Source organism: Anolis sagrei, chromosome 5 (assembly GCF_037176765.1).
Source record: "Anolis sagrei isolate rAnoSag1 chromosome 5, rAnoSag1.mat, whole genome shotgun sequence".
In the NCBI taxonomy this organism is placed as follows: Eukaryota; Metazoa; Chordata; class Lepidosauria; order Squamata; family Dactyloidae; genus Anolis; species Anolis sagrei.
The window spans coordinates 31,761,033-31,780,215 of record NC_090025.1 but is presented as its reverse complement, the minus strand read 5'-3'; the positions used below and the strand labels follow the sequence as shown (position 1 = coordinate 31,780,215).

General features: G+C 38.6%; 1 long non-coding RNA gene across 1 annotated transcript in view; it reads right to left on the bottom strand.

The window, feature by feature from the left end:
• The window catches only part of LOC137097064 (uncharacterized), a 167,999-nt gene extending 149,038 nt beyond the window's left edge, over window positions 1-18,961 (bottom strand). The window contains exons 1-2 of the long non-coding RNA XR_010909948.1: window positions 18,767-18,961; window positions 12,079-12,237 (exon numbers count right to left, since the gene is read on the bottom strand). This is a non-coding gene — a long non-coding RNA (uncharacterized lncRNA). The remainder of the gene's footprint in view (window positions 1-12,078; window positions 12,238-18,766) is intronic.
• Between the last annotated feature and the right edge of the window lie 222 nt (window positions 18,962-19,183).

Here is a 19,183-nt window from a genome sequence, read left to right as displayed (position 1 = left end):
AAGGACTCACCCTCCAACCCCCCCCCCCCCATAGACCATCCTTCTCTCTCTAGTGCCTCCTAGTGGCCTCCACTCAGATAATGGAACTGTACTTAAGAATCCACCATTAATAATAACTCTATGTGTGTTTAAAACTCTCCAATGATAATCCACTACTTTCCAAGTTAAACTGTCTAATTTCTGATTCTTTATCTGTCTTTGTGAGAGCCAGTGTAGTGGCTTGTGAGCAGGGGCGGCTCAACCCATTACGCAAAGTAAGCATTTGCAGTATAGTTGATTTTGCCCAGGGAGTGCTCTTGAGGCACTCTTGGGGGAAAATAGATCTTGACATATGCGAGTTGTAGTTACTGGGATGTATAGTTCACCTACAATCAAAGAGCATGCTGAACTCCACCAGTGATGGAACTGAACCAAATATGGCACACAGAACTCCCACGATGAACAGAAAATATATATCAGTGATTGGTTGGGGGAGGACACCAAAATACTGTTTGCTTACAGTTGAAAATTACCTAGGGCCTCCTCTGCTTGTGAGTTGCATTATAGCTCTGGAAGCCAGGGTTTGACTCCTCACTCAGCCATGGAAAGTCACTGGGTGACCTTGGGTACAGTATTTCAGCATCAGCTGAAGGCCATGGGAAATCCCGTCTGAACAAATCTTGCCAAAGAAACTCCAGTGAAATAGGTTTACCTTAGGGTTGCTATACATCATAAATGACTTGAAGGCACACAACAATTTGTCTGTAGCCTACTTAGCTGTCTTTTGGTACTATGAGTTTTATTATGTGTTGATTGCTGTATCCTTTTAGAAACCATCTTGTTAGCTTGAAATTCTTCAGTCAGCATGGTAATTTAGATTTAGTTAATTCCATGCCCTCTGGCAATCACATCTCTGTGGGGCTGGCCAAGCTGTACAAGCATTTGAAGCAGTCACTTGAAGCAACATATTTTTAGATACAGTGCCTTTGGGGCTTAGAGAGGATTGGGAATACTTTCTGCAGGGCTGCATCTAGGCCCCATTCATTCTCAATAATGACTGACATAAATAGGCATTGAGTCATGTCCTAGAACAGCTCTCCTCTTTTTCCAAACAAGATCTGAAATATGTGGTCCTGTGAGCATGCAGATGAGCAAGCTTCCTTAAAGGATCTTCTGAAGAGACATGAAGATCAGAGTATAGGCAGAAAATCACAAGAGAGGATTCTGCTTATCAGTTGTGTGGGTGTGCATGTGCTGCACAAATTAAATGATTGGTCAGAGCAGGATGGGAGGTGCATGTTACAATTCTTATTTAGGACTGTACACACTGACCAAGTGTGCAGACATCAGAGTGCTGTATGTTGAATCTCTGTAGATGGAATTACTCATTGATTGGATTGTGCTTCAGAGAGCTTGCATTGAGAGGGACAATTGCTTAACTGAATACATACCCAACTTACAGCTGAATGTCCTAGTATATACACACAACTGCACAAATAATGGCACCGCATTCAAAATTCCTCTTTTGTATTCTTGAACTAAATGCAGTGATAAAACTGAACTGTGACAGATCCCAATGCTCAGAGATCTGTCCAACCACTGCCACCTGTATTTTTTCAGTGGTTACTTCTGCCGGCTAACCAAGTAGACTTGACGCCTTGCTACATAGAAGTCAGGCATGGCCAGAGACTCTTGAAAGCCCTTCTGGCTACTTTCCAGAAATGCTGCAGCAGGGAAAAGGCCAGTGTGAGTCTCCATAGTGGTTGGGGTCTCACAGTGTCTGATTTTATTTATTTATATCAGAACTATGTATTAAGTGGCTATTCCAAACAGCTCTGAGAGTTTTAAGAGTTTCACACACACACACACACACAAAGGAGCCAGCAGAGCTGTCTGGAACTGCAGACAGATCCAATGCTTCATTTTCAGAACTTGGAAATGTTATTTTTAGGCCATGGTGACTGGGCATTCTGGAAGGTGTGATCTTGAATTTTTTTTAAGTTCATCTTGATCCCTCCGAAATGACAGCAGCTCATCCCATCAAAGAGATGGACCTCTAAAGGTCTTAAAATATGGAAGGGCTGGGGTGAATCCAGCAGCTTTTTCAAGATATGCCCGCTTCCACATTATCTTCCATGTTATCACTATTAGCCATCATATCAACTGGGCCAGAGGGTGGTGGACTTTCTTGGTGGCTGCTCTTAGGCTCTGGAAATATTCACTAAAGTCTGTCTAGAATGGCTTTTGCTTGTTTTCAGTGGCATGCAAATATATTACTTGGAATATCTTTAAAGATCACTTGTTTGATTAAGTATTTTAAGCTTATGGATACTATTTATTTCATTTTATATCTATGCTTTAACTGAGTTATTTCTATATATTTCTTATATTTAATTTGTATTTTATTGTGGCTAGTTTCCTTGGATACTTCATGTGGAAAGACGAGGTAAAAACATGAATAAAGAATTGGCTGTGACCCTAGACACATCTAGCCAAATGAAGTCCCAATGAATACAGTTCTCCTTGATATATATTTTTTTTCAAGTACACATGCATAGGATGTTTATTGCATTTAGATTTTCTAGCAGAGTATTTTTTTTTCATCATCCTGAGTTTTTAAAGATAAGTTTAGTCTTTTTCTTTTTCCTCCAATACAGCAAAAAGCTTATTTTCAGCTGTGGGTGAATGTTATAAACTAATGCATTAATTTAAGACCCTTCCACTGATGTTCTTATCAGCTTAAAAAGAATGAAAGGAAGCAGGTACTAAAACAAGGAGACAGTGTGTCTTGGATGAAAACTGCTAAGTGGATTTCTTTTTTACACAAAGCCGAAAAACATCTTCTTAGTTGTCATGGGCAGCACATCCAAACCAGCCTTAATTATATACAGGTGATGGGAATTTGTCTAATGTTTTATGGTGAATCGTTGATGAGGCCTGCAGAAGGGAAATTTGTAGAAATAAAATCACCTTGACAGTAAAGCACTCAGGTCAAAACGCAAAGTAAAGTCTGTGTTCTCGGCTTTAATAAGAACAGTATGATCTGTCATCAACACAGCATTTTTACACTCCTGGACAATGCACTCTTGCAACTCCTGCTGGGTTTCATTTGATTTTTACTAAAGCCAACAAAGCACTGCTTAGAACTGGTAATTCATTATGACAGCAGAAAAGTTATAAAAATACACATGTTGCTCCATTGTAAATAAACAGAATGCCTTTGGGTTGAATTTAACTATAGAAGATTTCATAGAGATACCATATTAAGGGATGGGTCATGCTTTTAAAAACTTAAACAATACTCATAAAAGAGTTATAAAATGTTAAAGAAAAGTTTTCATCTTTGTTTAGAGTTGTACACCAAAGGAAAAACTAACACCAGCAAGAACTATATACGTTTTTAAGAGAATCTAAAGGGGGAAAAGATACCATATGTGAAATGATCAAACAAATGATGCACTTAATAAGTAAAAATATGCAATAAGGAGAACCACAATTAGATTCACTATGAGAAAATGAGCATAGGATAGAGTACACGAGCTTCCAGATTTGGACATCCTTTCAAATGCAGTGAACTATAAACTGAATTAAAATTTCAAGTTACCATGTGTGTGTGTGTGTGTGTACACACACACATGATATATAAACAATTGGATTGATGTACAATAGACTTTGCTTACTTTAAAGTCAATCAATCAATGAAAAATTGAGATAGGGTGAGGGAGAGAAATGTGTGCAGGGAGAGATGATCACACCATCCAACATTTCACAGACATACTAGGATATAGGTAACCAAGCAACATTGGGGTGTGGTTAAGATGGAAAAGTTATTAATGAGGAAAAACACACAAGCTAACAGAGGTTGCAACAATTTGCTTTTGCCTGAGCCTACTGTTCTTTTAACACCAATTGAAGTAATCTGAGGACAAAGCGGGATAGTGGAAGGAAGAGAAAAACTGTGCCATTTTAATGGGAGCTGAGAAAATGGGATGGCAGGGCTGTGCCTGCCAAATCAGGACAATTGGGGAGTATGGGGGCTATGCAGAAGACAGGACTGGATATGTAAAGTGGACACATCAGCACAAAGGAGACAGAAAAGGCATTTTTGGAGGTTGTTAACAGGACTTTTTCAAATTTCTCTTATTCCCCTATCAATCCTTAAGTTGATGTTTTCCCCCCTCAAGAAATGCAAAAGAAATTAAAGGCAGGAGTACAAGCAGCCCAAGAAGTAACAGAACAAGTTACATTGTCAAGCATTGTCCTAAGTAACGGCAACAGGTTACTTTATGGACACTGCAATTGAATTGTGTTCCCTGATTTACATTTTGCTGCTCATGGCAGGTGGGATATCCAAAACATTTTCCAAGACCACCTTCTTCTTCTCAAGATCTTCCATATCAGAGTTTCTCAGACTGTGATCCTCTAGATGTTTTGGAGTTCAGCTCTCCCAATTCCTAACAGCTGGTAAGCATGCTAGGATTTCTGGGAGCTGAAATCCAAAACACCTGGAGGAGCACAGCTTGGGAAACACTGCTCCATGTGGTTTCATTGTCCCTAGAAAATGGCAAGAGAGGGGACCTCTGAGTAGGTCATGTTCTAGTCCAGAAGAAATGAGGAATTAGGCTTAATTTCTGCTCCTATGATATTTAAATTGGTTGCCCATCTTCCTGGAATAGTCACTTCAGACTTTCATACCCTCTTTGCATCTGTTGTATCTAGTCAACTGAAGATTTTATTACAACTTTGGCAATTTTAAAATGGGCCCCAGATCCCATTGGATCTCTTACCTACTTCAGAGTTCTTTCCCCTTGGGCACAAAGGCATAGGGCATCAACTCCAGCTTCATGGCAGATGGTTCCACCACACTTCCAAGTGGACTGCATTCTGGATGTTCCCAGCAAGCAGGCTGTGTGTGTGGTCCTTCCCCAGTTTATAAGCCAAACTGGTCTGGACCATTGCGGGACCCAGGTGTCTAAAGCTGTAAACTGTTGTGGCCTTTTCCATTTCAATAAATCTACTGTCTTTGTGTTTATTGTGAAATAGGACCCTGCACACACACTTGCTCCTAATCCCACAAATTAATTACTTTAAAGAGCAACACTGTAAGCTTCGCACATGCCAGTGCCATTTCCCCTATATGAGTGGCATGCATGTACCAGCAAAAGTGGTTTGTGAGCCGTGATGCTTGTTGAAAGATAGGGCTGTGTGTGCCATATGCCTTCTAAGATAGGCTACTGCCCTCAGCTGCAGGGAACGATGCTGTCAAATTGCCAGTGTTGAAATTAGATCTAACTAATTCTGTACATACATGGCTTAAGTATGTGGAATGGAAGGGGCACCAATTTGCCCTTTGTCTCCAGCTACAAAATGCCTTGGGCCTTCTCTAATCCAAAAATTTCAAGGGGGCTCAGATGGTTTTACACTGTACTCCTTCAAATGAATGAAGACTGTATCACAGTAGAGACTGGGGAAATAGATTTTACATCCACATACCCAAATATATGACATATACATTCAGGGCCAGTAGCAAAGGTTATTATCACCCAGGACTGACACCTCATCAAGGAGGAAGGGCCACAACTGACAAACAGCTCTATTGCCACTGCTAACTGGATCTCAAGTATAATACCCAACCCTCAAGAGAGGAGGACTTGGGAGACTTGAGGTGGGCTTTAAAGAGGCATACTTCAGGTGTACTGACTAATTTTAAGCTAGCTTGGCAGCAAAGATTGTTGTCCAATATTCGTATTGAGCCTTGCCTTTAACCTCATGAGAAATAGGAACTGAACTCAGTTGGAGAGGGAGAGTAGAAGAGGAGATATTCTGCCCCTCTAAAACCTTGAGAGCCGGTAATTACATTACAACTATTCTAGTTTAGAAGGGACAGCTCCAGTTTATCTTCTGCTCACCCACTTTCACAATTTTTTCTAAAGTGTCCCTGTTTCCTCCTCATGTTCCCACTTTCACCATTCGTCCTAGCTTTTTTCAATTACTGCAAAGTCAATTCAAAGTATAAAAGTAGTTTGCACTGAGATAACTCAAAGTGGAAACAAGGAGTGGTGAATTCAGAATCTTGCCATTTATCAAAAAAGTCTAATTTGCTTTTTCTTATATGAACATGTGCTGCAATCTTTTACATGACTTGTCAGAAGAAAATCCTATCAAAATCAGCAGAACATATACTCAAGTTAGTGTATGTCACAGGACTGCAGACTTGAGGTCTGTCTACATAGACAAAATAAATTGTGATCACCTTGTGCTTCCCTGATGCTGACATATGTATAACCCATTTATCAGTAAAAGCATTTTAATGCTTTAATGTAATATACCAAAACTTGTTCTGAAATATACAGGAAAATCCAGTCTTTTGCTGTGTTTTGCTAGGTGTGTACTATCTAGATAGTGGTAGCTTCAGGGCAGGACAGATTGTTCGGTGGCAAGCACTGTCTTCTTTCTTTTACATGTCCAGTGCTACTTGTTGGGGTGTTTCTTTTCTGTCATTAAAAGATCCCCTTATTGTTGTGAAGGAGAACGGTGAAGGAGGTGAGTGGGACAGTGGAGCAAAGTCCCTAACTCTATCTGTCCAGGTCCACTATCCCCACTGCCTTCCCAGTCAGATAGCTTCCTAGTGAAGACCTGCTGAGGAAGTCGCTTGCTCAGACTGAGTTGTCCAGCCATGAGATTAGTGTTGAGGAGGTTGATTGGGCTACTTCCCTACTATTCATCACATGGCTGGGTGTTTCATTCTGGTGTGCAAGAAAGGAACTTCCCCAGCAGGGCTCTGCCAGAAAGCAGTTTGGGTGAGAAGGCAGCAGTGGGCAAATCACTTTGGAGGAGAAGAAGAAATAAAAATGGTGCCTATTTGAATTGGTGGTATGCACATCAATACAATTAAAGTGTGGTACATTACAAATAGGTGTAATGCTAAAGGGTGAATCTAGGGCAGTTCTGAGGCTGATTAATCTGAATTACATCTGGGTTATTTGAGTGCTGTAGGCAAGCCCTATGATGATTTCAAATTATTTCAATCCAAGGGGCAAGCAGATGAAAATGTGTAATGCACTGATTCCTCTAATTCAGCTACAAGAGAAGGAAATCACTACTGTATTTTAGAAACCATTGTGAATGGGAATCAGAATGTTTCCTATTGCATTTGCTGCTATTCTTTTTAAGCAGAAAGCGTTTACATGTAATATTGTAATAATAATAATAATAATAATAATAATAATAATAATAGCAACAATATGTTACATTAAAGAACTAACGTTTTCTGTAAGCTCACCAACAGCACTCCAGAGCAATATATAGATAATGTCTAAAGTATTGTATATACCAGGGTCCTCAAACTTTTTAAGCAGAGGGCTAGTTCACAGTCCCTCAGACTGTTGGGGGACTGGCCTATAGTTTGAAAAAAAAGAATGAGTTCCTATGCAAATTGCATATATCTTATTTGTAGTGCAAAAAAATAATAATGAACGGACAATACAATATTTAACATGAAAAATAATTTTAATCAACATAAACTTATAAGTATTTCAATGGGAAGTGTTGATCTGATTTTGGCTGAGGACAGTCAAGTTAATTATGATTGTTGTTGTGTGCCTTCAAGTTATTTCAGAATTAGGGTGACGCTAAGTCTAAAGTTTAGGACTGGGGCTGGGTAAATGACCTTAGAGGACTGCATCTGGCCTGTGAATCTTAGTTTATTTACCCCTGATGTATATTCATGTATAAGTTGACTTCATGTATAGATTGAGGGCAGATTTTTTTTGGGGGGGGGGGGATTAAAGATTTTGATAATATAGACTGAGGCTGGTGCCACCATTTGCTCACCCAAACATTCTAAAAGCACAGAAGCAGTGCCACGGCAGAGAAAGTAAAGGGAGCTGATGCTTCCTTTTGGTGCTCCAGAGATGGACTAAGTTCTTGCCTTTTGCTACTCATTGATTCCTTTTTATGAGAGTTAAGATACAGTACTCATGTTGACTCATGGATATGTTGAACTGGGAAGCCTGGCCCTTGAGCACTCTAACTGGAGGTCAGCCTTGACCAGAAGAGCTGCAGAATTCAAAGAGACACGAATGGAGGGAGAAAGGGGGAAACATGCAAGAGGAAAACATGTCAAGCCAATCCTGACCGGGACCGCCTTCCACCTGGAAACCAATGCTCTTGCTGTGGAAGACCATGCGGATTAAGAATAGAGCTCTCCAATCACTTATGAACCCATCACCAAGACACTACACTTGGAAGGCCATTATACCTGGACAACAAAGGATCACCTAAGTAAGTAAGTAAGTAAGTAAGTATGTTGACCCCATTTTGGGGGGTGGATATTTTACTAAACCTTTTCGACTTATACATGAGTATACAGTGTACTAAAACCAGTATAAATGTGTATTTTCATCCATGTGCTATGAACAGAATAAGATGTATTCAGATTTAATATTTTCCACAGTTGGTAAAAGCAAAAAAGGAAGATGCCCAACATTATGATTATGCTGTTCAGGAAGCATGGAAAATTGGACATAGGTACCTTTCATACAGGACTATCGTGAGCATTGTAGATGAACTCTGCAATCAGGCCCATATTTTTCCTTTTTAAGGGAAATGTTCCCTAGTAAATCACTTCCCAAATAGGGACAATTACTTTTCTTTTTGTTCTTCTGAAAGAGGAAAATATGATGATGCTTTTTAGCTGTCAGAACATGCCAGCTGTATAATTCATAAGGTGTTACATTAACACTCATAAAACGTAATGAAGAACAGCTTGGGATGGTGACCTTTCACTTTGCCAAAAGCTGTAGCAAGTGTACAGGGGGCAAAAGAATGTCCATTTACTAACCAAATAAATTCAAAACAGCAAGTCAAGAAGCAACTTATTTAAGACTTTGTAAATAACATTCACAGTTCTGATGTTCCCCTGTATACTGGAAAACCAAGAAATAATATCCAGCTTTGTGGTTTCCACCACATTATGTGACTAGAAACAAAACAAAATAAAAATTTTGTCAAGGGAAAATGTGCCCGCTGTTTTAATTCACAGCTTCCCAAAACAATATTTATTTTTACAGAAATCATGAGCTATACTGAACTGCAAGACGATGCCAATCCTAAGAAATATAGGCCACACTGATCAGACCTCAAGAGTGGTGCCACAAGTAATCCAATTTAGTCAATCAGTTAATTCAAACTTAGTGGGCTAGTAATTTGTAAATGCATTGTAAGTCCTTGTTTCATTCCTATTAATCTATTTTTTTTAATAAACTGAACAGGGCTTAGTGTATAATTTCTAATGTAATAATATATCCTTTTATAAAGCATTACTTTTAATAATTTGTTGTTTTGCCAGGGCAAGTCCCTGCCATTCATGGTAGGTCATCCAGAGAGGAGATGCAATTCAATCTCAAATACAATACGTTTTTATCATGTCAGAAGCAAATTGAGAATATACTGCAAGTTGCTTCTGGTATGAGAGAATGGCTGTCTACAGAGACATTGCCCAGGAGAAGCTGGGGCTGACAGATGGGAGTTCACTCCATCTGAAGGATTCAAACCACCAACCTTCAGGTCTTCAGGCACAAGAGTTTAACACATTGTGCCACGATGGCTCCTTTTTTACAATACATTATTAATGCATTTCTCAGGGAAGGGAACTTTCCATCCTACTTAAAAGAAGCAGTAGCTAGAGAGTTACTGAAAATCCCTTCCTAGATCTCCTTGACAATAATTACAGACTTGTGTCTAATCTTCCTTTTTTGAGGCAAAATGATCGAGAGGACAGTTACCCACCAACTCTCAATAGTCTTGGGTGATGCATACTTCCTTGTCCCATTTCAAACTGGCTTCAAAACAGGAAATGGAGAGGAGACTGCTGTGGTCACCTTAGTGTATGATCTCTATATCAACACTGATGAGGGAGTGTGTCCCTGTTATTGTTCCTAGATCTATGAACAGTTTTCGATACCACAACCATTGCATCCATCTTGAACACCTGGGAGATTTGGGATCAGAGGGACAGTGATTCCAGTCATGCCTCTCAGGCACGTTCCAGAAGGTGGTGCTTGGAGATATCTGCTCCTCAAAAAAGGAGCTGTCATGTTGCATCCCACAAGGAACCCGCCTATTCCCAATGCTTTTTAACATTTACCTAAAACTGCTGTGAGAGATCATCAGGAAGTATGGGGTGGGGTGCTATCAGTATACTGATCACCCAAATACTTTCTCCAAGCCTTCCAAAACAGCAAGGGTAGTGTGTCCTCTGAATTAATGCCTGGAGGAAGTAATGGGATGGATGAAGAATTGAAGCTGAATAGAGAAGACTGAGAGGAAAGATACTCCATGGAATCATTTTATTTAGGTTACAAATTTATATAGACTTACCTGGGAGAAATCCTTATTTAATTCAGGATGCATTAATAGAATTAATGGAGTTTGACACAACTGCCATAGCTTAATGTTGTGGAATCATGAGAGTTGTAAATTTGTAAGATTTTGGCCATTCTCTGCCAAATAGTACTGGCACCTCACCAAACTACAACTCCCATGAGTTTATAGCATTGAACACTAGCAGTTAAAGTGGTGTCAAACTGTGTTAATTCTTCAGTATAGATGCACTCTCAGTCAGTCTTTCTTCTAAGGGAATGTGCATAGAATTGTGCTGTTGACAGGTGAAAGATATATATTAGCCTTCCCAATCAATAAACAAATAGTAAAACGGCATTAAATTAAATTTCCAAATTGAAACATCAGGATTTCTATTTGGATGAACAATATTAGTATCACAGCCATCCTTTAATGAATCCACATGACTTTTTAAGTACAAAGTGTGTACACAATCTCATGCTGATACATAAAAAGGAAGTATATTTTCCACACAGGAGGCACTTTGCTGCTGCTGCTGCTCCAAAGCAGATATCTTAAAGTTTACTTTCACATGGGTTTTCACTTTTTGACCTGCTCTTGACCTGGGTAATACTGGCAGACCTGTGAGTTTAAGAAGGCCTGGGATCTATTAAAAGAGTAGTAGCTTGACTTTTACTGAGTAGCATGCTGATGGTTTAAAGTAAATGTTATGGTTTGTCACAGGAACCAATTTGGTTACCGTTTGTTCTTCCTGCTCCTGCCTGCTGATATTTTCTCAAGTGTTTTTCATTCCTTAAATTCTAAAAAGAAATCTGCATGCTGTTATTTTAAACTTCTGCATCTCTCCTTCAGCGGTTCAGTTTTAAACAGAAGGCGGTGCACTCAAAGTTTAATCAAAAGTCCTGTTTGGCAGAACTTGAACTCAAAATGGAGCTAACTTTGGGGTCATCTCTTTCTGAACATCCAACAGATCTTGCGGAGGTCTGGCTTGACCCATTTTTGAAATCCTAAACTGCCTACAAATCATAGAGTTCATCTGCTTACAAGGCTGAGAAGTCTGATCGATGCAGAACGTTTCATGGAGATTATGAACAGATTAGTTTTATTGACTTTTTCTGGTCTTGGGTTTGTTCTCTCTCTTCCTCATCCACCCCACTCCAATATTTGGATGTTTTCTCCAAATACATATTTTGCATTTTCTGCCTCTATAGCATGAAAAAAGTGTAGAATATAAAAAGTCACTGGCTAAAAGATTCTGTAAACTGTAGTTCAAAAATGTAACTTATTTAAACTCTGGATTAGAACATATGTATTATTATTATTATTATTATTATTATTATTATATTTATTTATACCCGGTTTTATCTCTCCCGAAGGAGACTCAAAGTGGCTTGACATAAAAGCATTAGAATATAATTTAAAATATACAAATATGCAGGCATTAAAACAGAATTCAACACAAACAGCACTGAAATTTTCAATTAAAATCCATCAAAACACATTCAAAGTTAAAAACCACAGTGTCAGCCCAACTGTAGTCTCTCCATCAATATTCAGACAGATGCAATTGTTTTGAAAATGGATAGATCCTCAATGAAAAATGTTTGTCGTAAATCCTAATTTGCAAAGCATTATCTCTTCCTGTTCTAATCCTCAATTAAGGTCTGAGAGGTTCCATCTCTTAAAGTGGCAAAAACACTTTCTAAAACATTCTACACATTACGTTAAAATACATACCTACTCCAAATAGATGATGCTGAGAAATCCACACACAATTGCTCTATCTCCTCTATAAAGTATACGGCCAAAGCAATTTGTTTTCCTTGCATTCTGTTTCCATCATGTGCTCAAAGAATATTGTAAGCCAGTTCTCAGTCAGGTTTAGCACAACAGAGTCTAAGGGGACATAGACAGGATCATTTTTTAGAGCATGAAGAATTCCTGATTATTTATTTCTCTTTAATAGCCAGAATCTACAGCCTGAGGCAGCTGTCTCACTCTTCCATATGGTAAGGACCAACTCTGAAATGAAAATGTGTTTGACTTTTTGTTTCCCATTCCAATGAAATGACATTAACAAGTGGTAGGTTTCAGATGAAAAAGACATACTTATTGTCGCTTATCATACTTCTCTGGCTGTCATTTTCTGCAGTATTTATACTGTACAAGAATATTGTATGACAGTATTGGTGCTCAGTTGAATATTGTATAAGTTTGTTTTGGTTTTTTTGAATGAATGAATGAAACTTTATTTATAGCCTGCCCGCCCTATCTCCCCAAAGGGACTTACAACAAAATACACAGTGGCAAATATCCAATGCCAACAATAATACATAAACAAATAAAAAGCAACAAAATAAGTAAACCAGATGTAACACAATACACATAATTACAAACATATTAAGTCCTTAAAATCCCATTAAAATCAGGCTAAAATTGTTGGAGGGGGGATGGTAAACCGCAGATTAACAGGGCGGATATTAGCAGCTAGGCAAGAATGCATATAGATATACTTAATCCTCCTCCTCTTCATAAGCTAAACTGCATAGATGTGTTTTTAATGGATTTTTAAAGGAAAGGAGGGAAAAGGCCATTTTCTTTAGAGAGGGGGTTCCAGAGGAGGGGAGTTGTCATGGAGAAGACCCTCTCTCTCGTTCCCACCATGCACACTTGAAATGGGAGTGGGACCGAGAAGAGGACCCTCTCAGCCAGTTTGTATATTGAGATGTGGTCTTTTTTTGTATATATTAATCTTGATATCAAGAGTTTCTGTTTCATTGAGGCAGATAATAACTTATACGAGCAAAATCAACAGCATCCCAAACTAGACCTTGGCAAAACTCCTTTTTGACTACAATTTCCAGACCTCATTAGCCAGTTGTCTCCAAGCTTTGAAACAAGTAGAGCAGGCACATCCTCTAGGCTTGCACTCTGCTTCTGGCTTGCCATACTGGGTCCAGGAGGAGATGGCAAATGAAGTTGTATTAACAATATTAGCAATGAGAGGTGATCCTTAAACAGAGGGGGCCCAGTAATGTTATCATTTCCAAGACTCTCAAAACCAGAAACCAGCTCTCGTCTTATGTGCTGGTCCTCCTTTAAACATGAAGACCCTGTACAGACTTGGATGACTCGTGGATTCTCAGAAAATGTGAGAGTAGTAATTTTACCCATTAAAATCATGTGCCGGGAACTCACTAACAGAACTCTAAATTCAATCCCATGGTTTATTGGGGCAATTGAGATAAAATGACCATGTGGGAGAAAATATATATTTGTGTATCATCGTGAGAAACACCAAACATATCACCATACTTGTGGTGTCATGTTTATACAACTTGTCTAGCGGATAGAGGCCAGTCCAAAGATGTAGAAAACAGGTCTTCATTCTCAGCATTCCATTGGCCATATCACGGAAAACAGCCTATCAGTAATTGTTTTACTTAAAAAATAAGTCAAGTTATTGGGACACAAGATCATATTTGCAATAAGAGTTCTGCAGTAGGCACAGCAAAGCCTATTTCCATTATAAAAATGTGATGGCACCAGGTAGATGCATAATTGGCAGTTATTACATGGATTTCGTTGCCACAAAAATACAGTATTGCTTATCTCTACTATAGAAAAGATTTCTGCTTGACCTACATTTTTGAGCAAACCAATCCACACTTCATGTACTAATGTGCGGGCTGATGCAGTTATTCAGATTGTGCAAGTCTTCACATGCCGTGCTTGGCTCAAAATCTGTATATAATGATGCATGTCTTTGGGAATGTTGTGCAAACAATTTTAAAAAGAAATAATCATAGAGTGATGCAGAAATTAGAAAGGATAGATTTATGAATAAATATAGATATGTGGCCTGGATAAAGACCAATTTTTCCATTCCTACTTGTTCAAAAGCTTGGAAAAATATATTTTGGACAACTCCCAGAACATTCCAGCCAACATTGCTAGTAGCCAGACTGACTTTTATCCTTGCTGGAAACTTTATTTATTTTTGTATTTATTTACTTAATGTATATCCCCACTTTTATCTTAAGGCTAGATTATTAGAACATTTTAATATGTAAATGTGAGATCAATTGGTATCTTAATGTGATACAGCAATTACTTCCAGTGATATAAAATGGCTTTGGTTAATTTTGTGACCTTATAACTGTGAACACTCGGATACTACAATGAAATTTGATTTCATTTGATTTGGCTTTTGCTGTCAGGTACATAGCAGTTACAGTGGGATTAAATGAGGCTGTTGGTTCCCCTACCCCATAAGATTTTTGTTATCTAATAAACTTTTCCTGGCATTGTTTCAGAAGATGTCTGAAGAAAATGTAGCTGTAAATTCTGAAAGACTTGTAGTCCAAGAGAAAAGAGTGGCAGAAGGAAACAGATAGGTTTGTCTCAGGAAAATCTGGCACTGCCCAAATGGCACCAGAGTAGAGGGTAAGAAGAACCAGATTGAAGTCAGAAGTTAGGATGTAGGAGAGAAGGGAAAGTACACCAGCCAAAGGTGGGATTAATGTGTTTTTAATCCAAATGAAACTGGATACTGTGGTTAGTATTTAAAATAATGATATCAAAACATTCATATCAGGACCTTCAGGAACTTCCATTTCTACATCACTCATTTTCTAGACGCCATAAACTCTGCTGGACTGGCCATGTTGTCCAAATGCCTGATCACCACCTCCCAAAGCAGTTACAATACTCCCAACTCAAGAATGGGAAATATAATTTTGGTGGACAGGAAAAGAGAGTCAAAGATAGGCTTAAAGCCAAGCTTAAAAACTGTGACATAGACGCCAAGAACTGGGAAGCCCTGGCCTTTGAGCACTCTAACTGGAGGTCAGCTGTGACCAGCAGTGCTGCAGAATTTGAAGAGGCATGAGTGGAGGGTGAAAGGGAGAAACGTGCCAAGAGGAAGGTGCATCAAGCCAACCTTGTTTGGGACTACCTTCCACCTGAAAACCAATGTCCTCACTGTGGGAGAACATGCAGATCAAGAATAGGTCTCCACAGCCACCTACGGACCCACCACCAAGACACTGCACTTGGAGGGCCATCATCCTTGGGCTACGGGGGATTGCCTAAGCACGTGAGATCCATCCCTTAAAGAAGTAATTCTAAGAGAAACCACCAGAAACCATGAATATCTTATGGGGCAGAAACAAATTGGTAAAATCGGCATAACCTGACTTTAGTGTGTGTTTGTTTACATACATACATGAGTATAAAATGTTATATATATCATCACACTTCCTTCCCGGGAATATCACAACAATTTTTTATCCACAACAGGCATGGTGATATGACAGTTAAATCAAATAGTTTCAGTTCTTTTTCAAAATAGAAATTGAAAATGAACGTGTAGTGTGCACTTAAAGATGCTATATTTGTCAAAATGGTGCAGCTACAACCAGACATTCAGAATGCAGAGGGGCTATGCTTCAATACATTTTGTTTCATGATGTTAATTAAAGAGCCATGAGAAAGGTTAATTAGTACAAATCTGTGGACATTCTGACATATGAAAAAAATCAAGGAACACAGGAACACCTTGTGAATGCCTTTTGACTTACATTTTAAGAAAATCAATTTCCTGTTATAATAAATCAGGGATGCTTGGGTATAGAGCGGACTCCTGGGTATTTCTCAGTTTGTGTATTCATCTGTCTCCATTGGCCTTTTGGAATCAGAGCTTGCAGTTCAAATTCCCACTGACAAACATATAAGAAATATAATGTAGCAACTACTCTGATTCATGTTTACTGCTTATTACGTTGATTGGGTGTTGAACTGATTATTTTATTCTGACACCACTCAAAAACCTGATTTGGCACAGCATCACATGGCGCACATAAAGGTCTAGTGCACAACATAATGGATGAAAGAGAGAAGGAACAATTTCCTAGATTTTAACAGTTTAGTACATATCCCACAAAAGTACTACAGTTTAAACCAATTTGTATCTCATTAAAGTTTATCACTTGTGCAGCCTGATCCTATGAGTTAGCATGCTCAGGCATCAGTACGGAGTATCCAGTTTAAACAATCAATGCCAATTAGGGATACCAATTAAAGATGAGTGGACTCTCCGCCAGCGGGCTTGAAGATTCTTAAAGGGTTTAAAAGTACCATAGTTCTCAGTGCTTTAATATTTTTAATGTTTCATGTCTACATTTACATATTAGCACACATATTTGGGTTGTTGTAGGTTTTTCGAGCTGTATGGCCATGTTCTAGAAGCATTCTCTCCTGACGTTCTGCCTGCATCTATGGCAGGCATCCTGGGTTGTTCAACAAGACATCAAGCTTGGGTTCTTGTCACTCACTTTCCACTAAAACTGTCACTTCCTGTTTTAGTAACCATTGCCCTAAGGTAACTTTCCCACTGAATAAACAATAGTGTTTTCAGCTGGGTTCATGTAAGAACAGGGGTGGCTCAACCATCACAGTATAGTTGATTTTGCCCAGGGGTGCTCTTGAGGCACTCTTGGGGGAAAATAGACCTTGACATATGCGAGTTGTAGTTACTGGGATGTATAGTTCACCTAAAATCAAAGAGCATTCTGAACTCCACCAATGATGGAATTGAACCAAATATGGCACACAGAACTCTCATGACGAACAGAAAATATATATCAATGATTGGTTGGGGGGGGGGGCACCAAAATACTCTTTGCTTACCATTGAAAATTACCTAGGGCCGCCTCTGCATAAGAATCGTAACTCTCAGGTAGAGATGTAAAATGAAACAAGGGAAGAGGATTTATTATTTATTTTATAACAAAAAGGTCCAAACACAAAGCATTTTTGTTGCTCTATCTTTATTTCTGTGAATAGAATCAAAATATAGGTGGCGCTCTACTTTTGAAGGGGTTTAGGACATAAAATTACAGCAAAAATGGAAAAACCACAAATAAATATTTCTCTAGGAAAAGTTCCTGCTGGAACTTGACCAGAGAATCACTTTGGAGGACCCTCAATCTGGACACTATAGTAAATTCTTGAACATGTGCTTTATACAAGCCTGGAAAATTGGATTTTGCACTACAGTTTCCAGAATAATATCAAGGTTTATCATAGCATGTTTAAAAGTCTGGTTGGGTTTGAACTGCGATTGACAAATGTCTCCTTTGTTGGTTGAAAGATTCTATTTAGATTCTCTCCCACTTGTAATTATTATTATTATTATTATTATTATTATTATTACAATAATATAAGATGCAGCACACAAAGTTGGTTTATTTTTCCAAATGTACCCAAGACATACGCTATAGCACAAAGATGTTTCTGAACTGATGAAATGTGTTATCTGCAATTTCTATTATGTTATTGCTCATCCCAGGCATGAACCTGAACTGAAGTATTTATTGGTTCTTAAGCACTTTATAACATTGATCAAAGCTTTTCATATAACATTAGAAAATATGGCTCACTTGCATATTAACAACATCCTTAGTCAGCTTTGAAAAGGACAGGAGGTATTCTGCATTGTTTACATTTTTTTTTTGCCTCAACAAAGGTTTGTGTGACCTGTGAATATCTGTAAATGAAGCACCCTCTTTTAGATGTCATCATAAGGAAATAGGTTAGTTTTTTATATTACAAATCCCTAAAACATTCTTAGCCCCCCCCCCCCCACTCCCCGCAAATAGAAACCAAGCCAGCTAGGAGGTTCTGGGAGTATATATTACAAAAGGGTACATTTCCCAATTTCTTTAAATGATGGTTGTCCAGTGTGATTTAGTGGTATGAATTTTGGATGATGACTCTGGAAACCAGAGTTCAATCTCCTGCTCAGCCATGGAAAACCCCAACCCCCTGGAAGGCCTTGAGCAAGTCACACACTCTCAGCCTCAGAAAATCTTGTGATAGGGTCACCTTCGAGTTGCCATAAATAGAAACTACTGGAAGGCATAACAACAACAACAAAACAACAACAACAACACTCATAAAAATAACAAAATATGTGATCAACATATGCTATCAGTCAATAGACCAATTTAGAGGCATTTTTTTAAAGGTGAAAGTTATTAAAACAGATAGATAAAAATAATGGAAATAAGGAAGAAAAAAGCATTTATACATGCAAAACTTTGTTGACTGTAGTATAAAGAAACAACCATAAAAGAAAAATTTGCAATTCTCCTAGAGAACCTGACTCTTAGTATTCATTGTGAGTATTATGATGCCAAATCATGCGTTAAAATAATTTGATTTGTATTAATTATCCTGGGACTTCCTTGGCATTGATCCATTAAACAAAATCTAAGGCCTCTTTTTAAAGTAAAACAACAACAACAGATGTGAAGTACGTGAGCAGAGTTTAGAATAAAAGCCTTCAAGAATATTAAAACCCTTCTACCATACAGATCAGTAACTTTACATTGCAACACTGAATTGGAATACACATGCTCACCTGTCTGGAAAAGGTGAATGAAAGGGAAACGTTGCAGATGTGTTTTGTTTTTTCCAGTTAGAGCACTACAGGGAGTCCTTCAGCCCACTTACAGCTAGGGGAATTGTTGTAGCTGTGGAAGCAAGAGGAAAATATGCAAGAGCTCACATGTTGCAAGGTCAAGCTCCAGTGTGGGAGTTCGACTTCCTCTTCCCAATCTTGAGAGACACTAAGCATTGCTAAGGTATCTGGTGAATCTCTAGGGATAAAGTTCATGCCTTGTCACTACAAATCACCCTCTGCCAAGCAATTTGTGCAAGCAGCATAGAACAGCTGTTTAACAAAGGAGTCCTGGGCTATCCCTTTGGCTAAAGGCATGGTAGCAGTTGCTACTGAGAAGAGTCTAGAGATGAAAGCAAAGCAAGCATGTTAAAGCTA